Below are 13351 nucleotides of genomic sequence, written 5' to 3' on the forward strand. Positions count from 1 at the left end.
ATTCTCTTCTCGTCGGTTCTTTATCGAGCATGAATGTTCGTTACAGTTATCCTCGTCGAGCGCTCGTCCAAATTTTTTTTGATCGATCCTAAAGTGGTGCCAGCGATTTCAAACCGGCCTCCGATGCGAAATGCAACCTTTGTCGTTGCCCGAAGTTGCGTGAACGTTCGTGGAATTGCACATTTCCATCGTAATACTCTTCTAACTGTTGCCTCGTTTCTTTGTTCATAACTTTGTTCTTCTCTATCAGAGTGTTTTCTTTTTTTTTCTTTTTACCAACACTCGACACATGATAGAGCAGTGTATTCCTCGATGTTTTTTGTTTCTTAACCCAGATGCATTATTATTATTTTTCTCTTTTATAAAATCTATTATTTTGTAAATTAAATTGTTTTGTCTTTTACGATTTATAAATAAAAGAAATATTTTCGTGCAAACATTTATGTAACTGGAGTATGGAATCGGTGTCCTTTTCAAAGAACGAGCCAATGCGATCGAACCAGGAGGCGTGACAGCTTTCTTATTTTTACATGCATTATACAACGAGTGCGTCGCTTCTATTGTACTTTGTGTTTGTTCTAGCATTCCAATTGCATTTACAGGAGCATATGAAATTTTGATTACTACGAATAATCGTTTGAAAAAATTAAAGAAAATTTAGATGAATAAAAAACATTTAATTATTAATTCAGTTAAGATGCCAGAGAATTTATGGAATATGTATGGAAACAACGATTGTTTAAAAAGAAGTTAACGACGTAAAATTTGCCTTATTTCGCTTTAATTTTGTCAGTTAACACACTACCAAAGTTACAGTAACTAATGTAATAGGATCATGCTGGAGATTCATAAGCTGCTCCTATAGGACCTTCGTATAGGTTTCATCAATCAATATGACGTTTACAATACCCAAATAGGTACATCGATTTCCTCAGCAACTTAAACCGATAGGATTATGGTCTATAATTTATATTAAAATTCCATCATCCTTTATACAAAAATACTTCGTATGAAAATACTTCGATCCTGATATTTCCCTACCTTGTTGCAGGATTACAGATGATGTCGCACACAGAAAATTAAAATCACGTCAAAAAGTCACCAAGTTAAACATGTTCGATATAGAAATTGTGCATGGCGATTTTTATAGATTTTCATAGCAAACCGAACCGAGAAGACTATGCTTCACAGCTTTTATTGAATTTGACATGATCCTTTATACTAAAACGCGTTTGAATATATTTCTCTACCTACTTCCTCGATATGACGGAATAGAAGAATAAAAGTAGCTCTAAAAATCATCAAATCAAGCCTATTCAACTAGAGATCAGGACTAGCAAAACCAATGAAAAGAAAGTTAATTAAAATCCCATCGACCGACAACGATCGATCATTCGCAATGACCACATTGATCGATCCAATTGCGAAATTATCAATATCCAGCAACATAGCGACATTAACGAAGCAAGAAACGAGCTATCACGGACAGAACGTCCGTTTAATCGAAACGGGGGAACGTAGTAGCGTTCGAAGTGGGTCATCGGTATGACCAAATCGAATATCTCTGAAAAGACGAAAGTCGCGACCTTCTCTCGCGTCGGATTGCCACGTTCCGCTTTGTCTCCATTCACAAAGACGCGCGTAACCGCGTCGCGGCGATGTTATCGGAGTCCCGTATAGGTTGGTCTACCGTTGTGTGCGGAGGGTTCGCCGTTTTCCCCTAACCTCGAGACGAAACCTCCCGCCACCCCGACATCCCTCAGGTGCCCACATCTCCCACCCAATTGGGGATTCGATCGACGTTGCTACTTCCAAGCGTGACCACCCAACCCCGTGGTGGCGCCTGCGTCGAGACGCCCCGTAAACACACCAGGAGAACCACCAAGGGAGCGAGTAGGATACCCGTGGACCAGCCTCTCTTCTCTCTACACCACCACCGCCCCTTGTCGACGATTCTTGTCAACCGTCACGGGAATACTCTGACCTGCGCGAGGAGAACCACTGGCTGAGAATTTCGTACGGCAGGATCTGCTTTTTACGGGCAGAGAGAGAGAGAGAGAGAGAGAGAGAGGGAGAGAGAGAGAGCTTCTCCGTGTGTTCGTTGGATCTACGTCGTTGTAGGTGTCGATATCGAGCTGGTGGGGCGTATAGAAACTCGAGCACGAGTGTGGGTGTAAACCACGTTTGAACGGTGCACGGTAGGTATACCGCGGTCTCGTAGGACTAGCCAGCGCGTTGGTGTTTGTAGGATCTCTATGTAAGATACAAGAAAGAGTTTGGTTAAGATAGATCTTATCAGGAGTCGTTGAAAGAGCAGAAAAATAACTGGTCCCAGCAATGACAAACGTGACAAAAGTAGTTCAGGAAACAACCTTCCTGTTGTTAGGCTGGCAACAGATCTGTGATACAAGTGTAATAGAATTTTCAGAGGCGAAGGTCCTAGCCTCACGGGTCGTTCATCAGTCACCCCCGTTGACGGGGCAACAACAGCGAAGCTTCACGGGTGACGGATAGCAAATTTAAACAACCCTGCGTGCAGTTGTACCACTGTTTCGCTACATAATCTCACAACCCTGTTATCTTGTAACCCCGTTCACGCACACGCGTGTATGTATATGGTCACGGGTACAGAGGGAGGGAGAGAGAGAGAGAGAGAGAGAGAGAAAGAGGATACAGAACATTAACGTTAATATCAGCGTGTTGATGTTGCTACGCTCAAGCAGAATAGTAGCTACTCGGTCGGTAGCGGTAGCAGTAGAGCAGGATTTCGCAACGAGGGCTACGGGTATTGGTAATATTCCCAACATACACATAGCGGGAGTTGGTAAGGTTGTATGGTGAGTCCGTTGGGTGGTATTAGTGAAGGAAGTGGAGGTGGTTGTAGAAGCAATGGAGGTGGATGGCGACGGTGGTGGTGGTGGGTGATGGTAGTGGAGGTGGAGACGGTGGTGGCGGTAGTGGCGGTAGCGGCGGAAGGTAGTTTCTGGGTGGTGGAGGGCGCGGATCGTCATCCGCAAAGTCGTGCGTTCACCCCGTGCCGCGACGACAACAGGGCGTCGTTCGTTCCGGAACGAGCGACGCTGCGTCGAGTTCGCTGGGGGTCCCGTCGCGAACTTTCCTGTCCTGAATGAAGCTCCGTATCCTCTCGGACCGTCGTACCAGTGGTCGGTGGTATCGTTGAACGTCGTGGTGCGCGCGCGCTACGAGACAAGGGGACCGTGTGCTGGTGGTGTTCCGTTCGGTTCAGTGTCGAGGACGAGGGGAAAATTCCGGGTCGCTGCAGTTCGTCGAAGTGACGCGTGCACGCGAACAGCTCAGTCACATCGCGGCCACCCGTAACACTTGGCAAGGAAGGATCGCAGGTGGCGGACGTGTACGATCCTTTCTCTGTGGAACACGTGGTCGAGCGCGGCGAGTCTTCATGCGACACACGAGGCAGCGCTAGCTTGTCCTCGAAATTTGAGGTTAGGTGTCCATGTGACACGGTCGATCGACGCTCCTCTAAGAACGTCCTTGTGAGAAGGACGTCGATTCCTATCGCTGTAGAAGTTGCTACGGGCGCAGACATACGCGGAGTGGGGTGTAAACGGGGGCGAGAGAGGTGTTCACCAACTCCAGCTAGGTCTAAAGTGAATCTCGTTTGGGCGGTGGAAGGTTTACGTTCACGAGCTCGCTAGCGAGTATACCGGAGGAGAAGAGATCGTCGGAGGGTCACGAAGCTGAGGGAATCCTCGAGTTCTTTCGATAGTGCAACGTTGCTCCTGGAAAACACTGTCACGTGGATTTGCTCTCGAGACGTAATTAATCGGTGGAGTTTTGCCTTTTATACGCGAGAGCCGTCTATTCGGTGGAGAATCGTTGTGATCGCGAGAGTACGTCTCGTTGTGTTCGCGTCTCGATCCCAACGTCGATCAGTGCGTCGAATCGAGGGTAAAGATAAATGACGGGTGATGAATGGATGAATCCAAGCGAAACAACGGTATAATCAACCGGTATATTTATAGATAACGAGCTCGCTGGATCGACTCGCTAATTAGCGGTCGATCCGTAGTAAGGATTTCGTGGGAAAAAAGGTGTTGGCGTTTGTCGAGAAGATAAAATGCAGTCGCGCTCCATGTGGATGGAATCGTTTTCCGTCGAATGAGAAAAATCTTGTGTGTTTTCAGTGATAGAGAAAGGCCGAGTTACGACAGTTTCTCAGTGAAGTGTTAAACGCAAGCAGCGTCAGAGTTGTGATCCAGTGAAAACGTTGTTCAGGTGTACATCCAACAGGTTCCACGATGAGCCCATTGAAACACGTTCGAGAATCGAGGCTGTCCTTCTGATTCGTCGTGGCGTACATCGTTTTGGATTATGCTCTGTTGTTCACCTTTAAACATCGTGGATTCCCGCCCTATGTCGCTAGGGCGAGCACGTGAATCAACCCTCATAACGAAAATCGATCGGCTCGCTCGCGTACGAAACGTGGCCTGGTAAGTTCTACAAGAGAGAACCCCGACATACAGTTCGACGTGATATTCCTCGTAATATTCCGGCTCAAAGTTTCGCTCTTGCTCGTTCAACGAAAGAGCCGAATCATACCGCGAAACAGCGACAAAAAAGGAGAGTAATCTTGGGAGAGTTTCACGGTAAGAGCAGCAAGAATAGTTTGGCCCATCTGAGGGAGGCATCAAAATTTATAGGAGTTCGCGGAAACTTCTTCAGTTCCGAATGAAAGTCTTGGAATCTTTCTTGAGCTGCAACCAGAAGACTAGCCGGTTTCCACAGATTTTTGCACGATAAGAACCAGCTGACTTCTCTTAAAAGAACGATAAGGAGATAAGACAAGCTTACTCGAACTTGCTCTTCCTTTCGATCATCGGATTTGTTCTTCGGCACTTGGAGGTTCGAATACCATAAAGCCAACCTCGACGCGTTCATCTATAATTAATCATGGCGTCCCTGGGCGCTCTTTGACTTCTGCAAGTTTCGTCGCCGTTTAGCTTTCCGAACGCGTCGGATGGCTGAAGATCATCAGCATTTCAATGAACTTCGCTCCTGCGCATCTTAAAGCTCGTTATGTAACGGCTTCCGCCGCGGTTTCAGAATTGAAGGCTTTCATTTGGATGTTAATCAACGACGTTAAGCGTTCGAGGAACTGAACGTGCTTCTTCGTTCGCCATATTTTCTTCGTCCTCTCTTTTTCCTCGCGTTAACCGGTAGCGGAAGCTCGACGCTTCTTTTGTACATTCACGAGATGCTAAGAATTTTCCTTTCACCGTGCTTCGAGAGAATTAAATGACACCGAGGTGTCGGCCAAAGGAACCTTTCCATTTTAACCTCTCTGAAAGGCTGAAACGACGCGATTCAAAGGGATCGAATGAAAAACCCTGCAATTGAATTTCCTTCGACCCGGCAAAGAATTTGTACGATTCAACCAAACGGACAAATATATTATATAATCGGTGACTTAATGTTGAAAGCTCGTTCCAAAGTTATATATCTAAGCCTTTAGATCTGGCTCGAACGACGAGTTTAACGAAACATTTTTCTTCGCGACTGCCACTCCATGCTAGACTCTCGATATCATGCTCGCGTGCCTGCTCGAACGAGGGTGAGAAAGTTCTTGTTTACGCGGCCACGAAATCACCCCTACAAACATCGCGGCGTTCGATTAACTACCCTAAGGTTTAGTGGTATCGACTTACGAATACTTTCCACAGCTTCGTTTCATTAACCATCGTCTCGATTATGACGATTTCACGATTCATTAGATCGTATCGATTACAACCAACGGTGTGGTTTGTCGAGGAATATCCGATTTCGATTACGTCTAACCATATTGCTCGATGGTTATTTGCGGTTAAAAATGGTAGAGTTATTTGGGCGTGAATTTGTACGCTTCCTGAGGATACCGAGAAGATAGAAGCTTCTTTATGAGAAATTTGTTTAAACTTGAAGAACCTGTGTTGTGCGTAATCATATTTCTTTCAAGAGAATGGGTTTCGAGTGTGCGTAGTACAATGAAATACTCAAACCTGATGTTGTCCTATATTTTCGATGATATTACTAATGATAATGCGATGAATAACTTTTCGACGAAGTTTCGATCATATTCGTAATGGTGGAAAGTAAATGGTGGAAAATTTATACAGACATTTACAAAATTTAACTCGTGGAAGCTGGATTGTGTGCAATCGTATTTGTTTCAGGGGTTCGAATTTGAAGCGTTCTTAGTGCGATCAGATATAGAAAATTCGTCATACTTTTATTGATTTATTATACGATTTTGTTGAATAATATTTCTCAATGATTTTCCGATGGAATTTCAATCGTGGATTGTACAATTGGTAGCATTATTCAATCCTAAAGGTGTGTGATATGCTTTGAAGAATTTTATGACATAATTTCATATTTTCACTTTTTATCCATCTCTCTTCTTCGTATGTTTAATGATTTTAGGACGATTGGAATTTACATACGTATATATAAAATTCGTCATAACTGAATATACGATATGTGAAATTTTTATTTAATTATATGTTTATTGGATTATATAGCTGCTTCTTTTTAGTTGTATATAGTTATTACATATAGTATTTAGTTTTGTATAGTTGTTCCTAAACTAGGATACCTGATATCATAATTTTAAAAGGAAATGTTAGTGAAAACAGGAAGCATAGTGGCATGAAATGTTAATATGACCGGTAACAAAGTTTATCGCTGTTTAGCGGAGCAAATATTGTTGTTAAATATTTCACAATGCACTTTTACTCTAGAACTTTAATGAAAGTGGTAAATATTTCTGAAATGAGGATCATCTAAAACTTTCAGCTGATGTAGTTTGAATAATTCAGCTTTGACGTTTTATGTAGCACTCCACACCAACTACTACATGTAGAAAATAAACTATTTCACGATCCATTTTTATATTTCTAAACATTTTTAACGTTAATCCTGTTTGTCTATTCATTCTTATAGAATTAAGTTCGTTACGTCATTATATGACTTCGTTAAATATTAATAAATTTCATTGCAATTATTTATCACGAAACCTAATAAGGTATATAAAAATTTTAACTCAAATCGCTCATTCTAAATTGCAAAATTATACTATAAAATATTAAAGCAAAAGCACAGAATTTCTTCCTGCACCCAATACATTAAACTACAATTTTTTACCATTTCTATCGACCGAATAAAACAGAAATACACGATAAATAATCAAGATAATCTAAAATTAGTCTCAGTACTCTGTAACGGGACGAGGCAGCAAATAACGAATACTGCGTTTATAACAAACTTGTAAAGCCGCGTATCGGTAGATCGGGGTAGCCGCAATCGTATTCAAGTGGCTCCCAAAACGTTCATGCAAAACGACTCATTTGCATAGGGAATCTACACAATCGAACTGTGTCTGGACAATTATTATCGAATAAATGTTTACACCCATCGAGATATTCCCGACGTATGGATACTGCCATGTCCATAAGTCACCGGATACTTGCCTACTTGAAGCAGAGTGTAGAATATCCGTACCTTTGACATTATGCAAATATCAACATTTGACGTAAAGGCCAACTTCGTTTCACAATATGGATAGTTTTATAGGATAAAATCGCGTATATTTTAATGCAACTGAGTAATTTATAGATTGATTTTATCCCATTTACAGGAAATTGCAAAACTATACAGAGTGCGCGTAGTATGAAGAAATACATAAAATATCCAAAGTGCAGTGCTTTCCAGAATACTTAATAAGAAGGGAAAACAATTTCCAACCAAGCCTCTATCTTCTGTATTGTGTCATCGAAAATATAAATTTGTATAAAAGAGCCGCGGTATTCTAATTAATAAACAGAAGTTAATAAGCTCTATTTAAATTCTAGCAATTATTTTGTTCAAAATAAGCACAAGTCCGGTGACTTCCAGTGGACGAGATTATGGGCGAATTGCGCCCCTGTAGATTCAAAATTCCCTGTAAATTCGCGAAATCGTTGCTTGTAGATATTTCACGTATATCTTGCAGGACGGGCTCGTACCGATTCGTCGATCCCAATAATCAAGGACAAAAAGCGACATCCGTGTTCCTAATTAAAGCCGTGCACGGCTCAAAGATGTCATCGACGAAACTGATTAGCCGTAATTGGGGTTCGAAGCCTCGGGGCGAGCACGACCCTCCTGTTTTGACAGTCCGTATTGGTAGTCGACATCGGATGACCCGCTGCACCAGCAACGTACACAGGTGGTCGCTGGATTACCCTCTGCATCGTACGTGAAACGCGCTGATAAAAGTGGAGAATTGAAATTCGCCGGATTCATCCGTCCACGGATTATGCTGGCCAGCAAATTTTACTCTGCTCTGTCTTCTTTTTATGTTTTTCTCTTTCCCCTTCTCTTTTTTAACACAGTAAGTGCCAACATTGCGTTAACGCATTCTATCTGTAACTTTTTTCGTCCAATTTATATCCTAGAGTCCCGTTCTCTAATATTATGGGCACAATTATAGACATATTTTATAAATATTATATTACAGAATATTCGCGCGGATTCATTCCAACGATATCTGAAAAAGAATATCAAACTATCGGAATTGTAACCGCGGTTTCTTTGACAGCGATCGAAGTTTATGATCCCCTGAAATTAACGGCCATTTTATTAAAATGTCAAACTTTTAAAGGAACTCTGCCTTAAAATTGCCCAGAATCTTAGAACTTTAAAAAAAAATTATCCTGATACCTTCACTGACAAATCCAACGCTAAATTGTAACTGTTAGAAATAGCACGTCACTAAACCATATCTAATAGTACAATCTGATGGGGAAAAATATGAGAACTAGAAGGAGGCTTAAAAGAATATGCTAAAACCGTTATTGAAAATCGATTCCAAATTTCTTTGAAAAACACCATAATAGTCACTGTCACGTCGTGAATTACGCCTGACACACAAACCCTAACGGAAAAGATCGAAGGTACGATCATAGTTCCCGTGGAATTTATTCGGAATTGCGACGTAATCGAACTCTGGTTCTAATTATCGTCTAGCAGCGTGTGTCAGAGTGAAAATCGTGGAACAACGTGTATCTATGTAGGTGTACGATGGAACAAAACCCGCGTTCATCGTCGTAATCGGGAAATATGTGGATCAGTGGTGGATCGAGAGCGGCGAGAGCCAGCGGAGGAAGATTAATGAAAAACTTAAAGGTGAAGAAACCGAGTGAAGGGTTGAATCGTGACGGAACGCGATAGAAGAATAAATAAAAAGGTGCACGCAAAAGTGTGTTAAGGACAATCGTGATCGTTATTCGTTTTGTCCCCTTTCGAGAATTATAAGCGGCTCCCGGCCATTGGAACGCTTCGGCTCGTTGCCGCGGCTCGATACTCTGTCGTCGTCATTCATCATCGGCTGTAATTACGCGATTTGCATCGAAATGGAAATCACGTCCGACTTTAATGGCATGTTAAGGGCAATAGATCGGCAGCGTCATATGGACTTTTAGAAATCTGCTGAGCGCACCGATAACGTTTGCGTTTGCCGCATTTCCTGGAATGAAATATCGTCAAACGTTTCTTCTTTTATATTTTTTATATATTTTGATGAAAGAATCATTTTTACGATTTAAATAGAGCGCTCTGTTCCTCGTTTAATCTTTCGCAATCAATGTTTCGTTTCCTTTTTAAAGGATAAAAATTGTAGTTCGTTAGCATATTCTCCGTTTTGTCCTGTCACAAATCATTTCATCTACTAAAATCTAAAGATAGAAACATAAAAATTCAGAAATAAGTGATTTTCGATATTAACATTGAAACTATCAAACCTATCAAAATGATAATACTTTACCTTCGCAATGGAAAAAGTAACGAGAACATGCAAGTGCTTCTAATAAAATTAATGCTGACTTTTATTGACTCAGAAACACAAGTGCATAAAACCATTTATTTTCATCATCTCCTGTATATACTACAGATCGGTAATAAATATGTACCTAGATATATATATATATAAAACTTCCATGTCACGCGACGTTAAATTAATTTGGCGTTAAAAAAGCGAGATAGCGGGGAATATAGAAAGAAGAATAGAGAAAGGGAAAAGAAAGAAATGATTAAAAGTTATTAAAGCATCTGTAAAACTATGGTACAGTCTTCTTTGTGCTCTCTGAAAAGGCTCCGATAGAGCAGACTAAACGAGTCAGTTTTATAATAATTGTATTAATTAAAATCAATTTAAATAACGAGCCCTATGCAAGTAATGGAAGGACTGGATTTAATTCAACGTTTAATTAACACAGGATACTATGGTATTTCAAGTTGCTCGAATGAAACGCTAGGCGAAACTTTCGAAGATTTAACAACGAAGAAATCATAATGACAAGCTTCGAGAATTTACTAGCGTGTTGTTTCAATCTGGCGAGGAAATCGAAGTCGCAGGGATGGAGACTACGGGAAAACGTGTCGACCAAGTCATCCTGATTAATCGCCGATTCTAATGTCTCAATTTATGCCGCAATCAAGGTAATTTGACGTTTAATCAAAGCAGCTGTATCGTGAATCTACGACGCGAAGTAATGAATAGCAAATCGTAAACGTCGATCGCAAGATTTACTATGATGATTACGGACACAATGGAAATTTAAAGATCCAGCGTGTAATCGCAATTATGTTAAGTTCCTGTTAACTCTTTTCTATCTAAATCATTTCTTTAAGAAACACTTAGTTGCATACAGTTACTGTATAGGTCTGACAAACAAAGAAAATTGAAAAAATTGTTGAAAGGAATACTGAACCGACCGTACACACGCGGAGAGTATAAATAATTTTAAGGAGTGAGGCTTTACACTATAGGTTTACAATATAAACATTAAGTAAATCATTGACTCTAAATAGAATTTATTAGCTGAGAAGAGTTAGCGATCCTACATCGAATTGGACTCGACAGTGTATTTCATACTATTCCTGTTACTTTCAACATGCAAAATAGATTCATTTGTTCAATAACTTAATTTAACAGAAATATATCAACAATATGTTAGTTAAAAAAACGTATAACCATAATCAAATAACCCTTGAATATAATATTGAATATGGTTCTGATTGTAAAGGGATAATTGCGGTGAAAAACGATTATGAAAAACAAATCGTAAATCGATGTGAAAATAATACGATGCATATAGGAATAATTGGAAAATTGTCAAAAAATATTCCAAACGATAAACGAATAAAATCACAGCTAACTCGAATCGGAGATATATCTGTAAATAAATTGTTAACTAAAGAAACAATCAATTATTAAAAATCAATATTGTTCCGAACCTTGCGTATACGGTGCTGCACCGGTTTTCGTTGTTCGTGTCTAATATAACGTTGAATTTAATCGAATTTAGTGCAATCAAGTGCAGCAAGTGTGGATAATGAAAAAATTGATCGATTCACTTACCATTTTCGAAGCATATTATGCCGAACCATCGAGGAAGATTAAAATGTACCTCGGTCTTCTTAGATCCATGATTTTCTTCTGAAACAGATCAAAAGTGTATTTATATTAAAATGCACGTTTACTATTTGCAAACATTCTACAAATTATCAAATATTCACGCAGATTCAATGGATCTAAAAGAAATGCAAATCTTGCGTAAATATAAAACTCATTATGAATAATGACATTTTTAAAGGGACTTTATTAACGAAGGATGTAAAAAGTGTGGATCGCTTAGAGGGACTAAAGCAATTTCCATATCTTAAACACGAAACTGGCGAAAAAGCTGTCGTACATGTCTTACGAACCTTTTAGTGGTATATAAAATCCGTATGAAGCATTACCTAAGGCATAAACACGAAGGAGAAAGAAAGGAAGAGGTCGGTTATTATTATGTTTTTATATGAACATACATATGTCGTGAATAAAGAAGTAATGACACGCTTTTCAAGCGCCGCGAACAAGATATGTGCAAGTGAATTTTTTCAGGACTATACCAATCCTCGAGGTATTTTTTCCTTTCACTGAAGCAACGCCGGTCATATTATCATTGCGTATTATTATCGTTGTACATTTCAGCTATAAGATAAATAGAAGGTAGAAATATCTAAGACGATGTTTTAATCGAATCTTACCGAAACATCATACGATACTTTCTCTATTTCTCTGTGAGATGCAGATATCGTCACAAACAATTCTTCAAACTTCTACCTTTTCGTAAATTATAAAATGTTAGTCTTCTAGAATTTCTACGAAAGATATCTACGTTTAGAATTCCTAGAAAATTGCCAACCAAAAATGTGATAATTTTTATCAACCCTTGTATCAACTTACCAAGGTTACAGAGATCATAAAATTACTTTCTTAATACTTTTATTTTTGAACGACCGCTGAAACTGGTGTTAATGTTTACTGACAGCAGCGAAACTCAGCGTTAGGAATAAGACGGTGAAACAAATGATTCAGACGTTCGCAGACTTAATTTAGATGCATCAACACTGACACAGTTTGTCGTAAAACGATATCAGCAGCGATATCAACATACGATCGAGCGGAAATACGAGCATGCGACGAAGCATCGCACGCGAACCGCTCGTTAAACGCACTGTGGAAAGCGATTTCGCAAATTTTTCAGCTGACCGCGGAGGAAAATCTTCAATCGTAAAAGCTTCGCAGTGGATCTGCCAGGTTAAATCTTTAATGTGCGATCCCCGGTAAATTGCTAGCTTGCTCTGCCGACGGTGTAAGCGGCTACTCAGTTTATCGAGGCGAGATCTTAATGAATTCCTACGTTCGGATTATCTTAACGGAATTTTTGCGCTCAATGTCGCTAGTAAAATGTGATTTGTTGCATGAAAGACGCTACGTTTTACCCTCGAGGATATATTTATAGCTTAGAGAAATTGTTAGGATGGTAATATTCGTTGTTCTTTTTTTACGAAACTTAGGTAAGAATTAATTAAATATTTCCTTTATACGATCAATTTACTTCGAGATGAAAGATGTAATTATTTCGAATATTATTGGATCATATCGATAGAAATACCACCTACACTGCCGGACAGATGGAAACCAATATCTTCGTACGATAACGCAGGATCTCATATATTAAAGACGACCATCGAAAGAACCTCAGGGATGGAAATATGAAATTTTGTCATACCATTTCTCTTTTCGATCTCGTACTCGTGGATTCCAATATTAGAAGAATTTGTTGATCCTAAGGATTTCGATAACTTTTACAAATCGTAAATCATTAAATAAAGCGTATACAGATATTTAGAAAATATTTGCACACATCCTTATTCTCTAATGAAGTGTTTTCCCATGAGATTCTATATTTCATTTTCATATTATCAAATATTTTTAGTCATGTTAAAGTATTACTAAACGATA

At 39.8% G+C, this 13351-nt stretch overlaps 1 protein-coding gene across 1 annotated transcript in view; it reads left to right on the forward strand.

Annotated features, from left to right (window-relative positions):
• Nucleotides 1-2995: 2995 nt before the first annotated feature.
• LOC100645439 overlaps nucleotides 2996-13351 on the forward strand; it is a 707019-nt gene continuing 696663 nt past the window's right edge. Inside the window, exon 1 of the mRNA XM_048405181.1 lies at nucleotides 2996-4472. The gene's annotated coding sequence lies outside the window, so the exon portion shown is untranslated. The remainder of the gene's footprint in view (nucleotides 4473-13351) is intronic.

Source organism: Bombus terrestris, chromosome 4, assembly GCF_910591885.1.
Source record: "Bombus terrestris chromosome 4, iyBomTerr1.2, whole genome shotgun sequence".
NCBI classification, from domain to species: Eukaryota; Metazoa; Arthropoda; class Insecta; order Hymenoptera; family Apidae; genus Bombus; species Bombus terrestris.